The following is a 3,267-nucleotide window of genomic DNA, read 5'->3' as shown; positions in this document are numbered from 1 at the left end:
GGACAGCTCTGCCTCGGGAACGGCTCCGAGCAGCCAAAACCGGTGCAGCCTTCCCAGGAAATAACTGGGTCAGGTTTTCCCACCTCCCGGTGCCTGCAGCAGGCAGCAGCTGTGGTGGGCAGGTCTGAAGTGTTCAGTACCTGGCTGCCATGGGGCAAAAGAGCTTCTTGTGTTAATGAGAAGCATCAGATTAACTTCTTGCCACTTTGCTGCCCTGCGTCTGCAGCTTGCCTGGCTAAAGGCTGCTGCCTGCACAAAGAGCCTGCAACCTGCTGACCTCTGCCAAGGGCTTCACCTGGTTCATAGGCATGAACCACAGAGTGGAAGGGGACGGAAGGGACCCACAGAGAGCATCCAGTCCAACCCTGCTGCCAGAGCAGGGGCACGCAGGGCACACAGGTGAGGCCTCAAAGTCTCTAGAGAAGGAGACTCCACAGCTTATCTGGGCAGCCTGCTCCAGCACCCTCACAATAAGGAGGTTTCTCATCATAGAATGCTTTAGGTTGGAAGAGAGCTCAAAGTTCATCCAGTTCCAACCCCCTGCCACAGGCAGGGACACCTCCCACTAGAACAGGTCTCTCAAGGCCTCATCTAGTCTGGCCTGGAACACCTCCCTGGGCAACCTGTGCCAGTCTCTCACCACCCTCACTTCTTCCAAACATCCAGTTTCAGTCTCCCCTCTGCCAGTTCCATTACTCCTCCTCCTGTCATTCCCAGACCTTGTCAATAGTCCCTCCCCAGCCCTCCTGGAGCCCCCCTTCAGATCCTGGAAGGATACTCCAGGGCCTCCTCGAAGCCTTCTCCAGGGTGGAGAGCCCTAACTCTCTCAGCCTGTCCTGTGTTCTTGACAAAGTGAAAGATGTTCCTGCTTTGTCGAGGTCAGGAGACAAAGACTTGGAGGCCTCCAGTGGACTCAGTGGAATCTGTGTCTTGCCACTCCATCGGCACTGCAGCACTGGCAGCGGCAAACATCCGCGCATGGCACAGCCTTGGGCTTCCAGCTGCCCCGGGGGCTTTGTGCAGCTGTTTGTGTCTCCAGTGTGAGGGGGGCAGCTCAGTCACCTCCAGCCTTCCATGGATCCTTGTGATCCTTGGAGCTTAGAGTCATAGAAGGGCAACAAAGCTGTTGAAGGACCTGGAGGACTTGTGAGAAGGGAGCTGGGGATGTTCGGTGTGGAAGAGGAGGCTGGAGGTGACCTCAGTGCTGCCTACAGCTCCCTGAAAGGAGGCTGCAGTCAGCTTGGTCTCTTCGCTCCGGTAACAGGAGATAGGATGAGAAGAAACAGCCTGAGGATGTGCCAGGGGAGGTTTAGGTTGGGTATCAGGAAAAATGTCTTCCCTGCAAGAGTGGCCAAGTCCTGGCCCAGGCTGGGATGATTTCCTCTCCAGGGCAGGTACAACTCCCGGGAGGTTTTGCACCTTGCTTGACACCGAGTCCCCCGCAGCAGGTTAGGACTCTCTCCACAGGGGGTGTTTATCATGCAGGAGGTTGGGCAGGGCGGGGAGAACCCTCAGAGCCCTTCCCCAGTGTGCCTCCAGTTCCCTCTCAGGCTGCAGTGGGTAAGTTCAGCCCTGCCCATCAGCAGCAGGTGCCCAAGATCTTTGCTCCTGCAAAGTCGTGTCTCGCTGTCAGCAGCGTGGAAAAAACCTCAAGCTCCTGTGCCCCAATTTTCTCTCTGTCGGCAAGAAAAACTTCCATGTCAAGGGCATCAGGAGCCTGCCTCATTTTCTGTGTAGAGCTTTAGATCCCCATGAGGACAACAACATCTGAGAAAAGCAGATACAGCCCTGTCGTGAGGCTGATGGTGATGGATCCCGATCCTTATTTGTCTAATTAAAAGAGTCTGGGCAGATTCAGACTCAACAATTAACAATCCTCATCAGTGAAGAACTCAGACAGCAGCTGAACGAGTGAATGGCCTCGGAGGTGAGGACGAATCGTTACAGCCAAGGCTTGGTCTGGCGTTTATGAGCCTGGAGGTGTGGGGACAGCCCTCACCCTCGCACGGGAGCTCTCATCCGAGGGCTTTTTTGGCTCCTTCTCCCAACGCAGAGCAAGCAAACAGCAATTCCCTCCTGTCATGCAGCTGGGGATTATCTGGGAGCCAGGGAATTAAGTTCTAAATGAACTTTTAAGCTATTCATTACGCTGTATTAATTGGCTGTGGGCTGTTTAATTGTGGAAATGAATTACAGCGAGCCGAACCCACGACTTCTGCTGTGTTCCGGACCTGCTCTTCGGAGCTGCGCCGTCGCCCCGGGGCTGGTGGCGGCTGCCCCGCGCCGGCCGTGCCGCGGGCAGGAGGCGGAGGGAAGAGCTCTCAGACACTGCCACCCCCTGGCCCTTCCCAACACTTCGGGGTTTTCACTCAAAAAAAAACCCCAGCTGGGTGCTGCCGGGGGAGCTGTGCGCTCCGCCTGCGGGAGCTGCTGCTGCGCAGAGCCAGCGCCGCGGGCAGGCGGCTGCGATAGCTCCCTGCGGCACCGCGGGCAGGCGGCTGCGATAGCTCCCTGCGGCACCGCGGGCAGGCGGCTGCGATAGCTCCCTGCGGCACCGCGGGCAGGCGGCTGCGATAGCTCCCTGCGGCACCGCGGGCAGGCGGCTGCGATAGCTCCCTGCGGCACCGCGGGCAGGCGGCTGCGATAGCTCCCTGCGGCACCGCGGGCAGGAGCCCGTGGAGCCCAAAGCTCCTCACTCAGGCCTCGTCTGGGGCCCTCTGGGGCGAGTGGGCGAGGCTGCAGAGGCTCGGGCACCGCTGCGGCCTCTGAGCCGAGGGCTGGCTGTAAACACCTGCGGGCTTGGTGACAGGAGAAAGGGGAGCCAGAACGTCCTGGCGGGACGGGCAGAGGGATGCGGCCAAACCCGAGGGCTCCAGCGCCGCGGGCGGCGGCCCACCCCGAGCAGGCAGCCATTGCCCCTGCCTCCTGCGACTACAGCTCCCAGCGGCCCCCTCGCCCGCTGCGATTGGTCAGGCTCCCCGAGGGGCGCTGTGCCGCACTTCGGTTGGCTGGGGCAGCTGTCAGTCGCGCCCCAAGAGGCGCTGTTCACTCTCCGGTTGGCTGGGGCAGCTGTCAGTCGCGCCCTGAGGAGCGCTGTTCACTCTCCGGTTGGCTGGGGCAGCTGTCAGTCGCGCCGTGCGGGCGGGCTGGGGCCGTGTTCTCACCGCCGCTGAAGCCGTTTGCGCGGGGGGGCGGCGCGGCTGGCGCGGCGCATGCGCAGAGGTGCGGAGCGCGGCCGCGGGGGGGGTGCCGCTGAGCCCCGGACAG

This window comes from Pogoniulus pusillus, chromosome 37 (genome assembly GCF_015220805.1).
Source record: "Pogoniulus pusillus isolate bPogPus1 chromosome 37, bPogPus1.pri, whole genome shotgun sequence".
Classification (NCBI taxonomy): domain Eukaryota; kingdom Metazoa; phylum Chordata; class Aves; order Piciformes; family Lybiidae; genus Pogoniulus; species Pogoniulus pusillus.
This window is presented reverse-complemented; position numbering follows the sequence as displayed.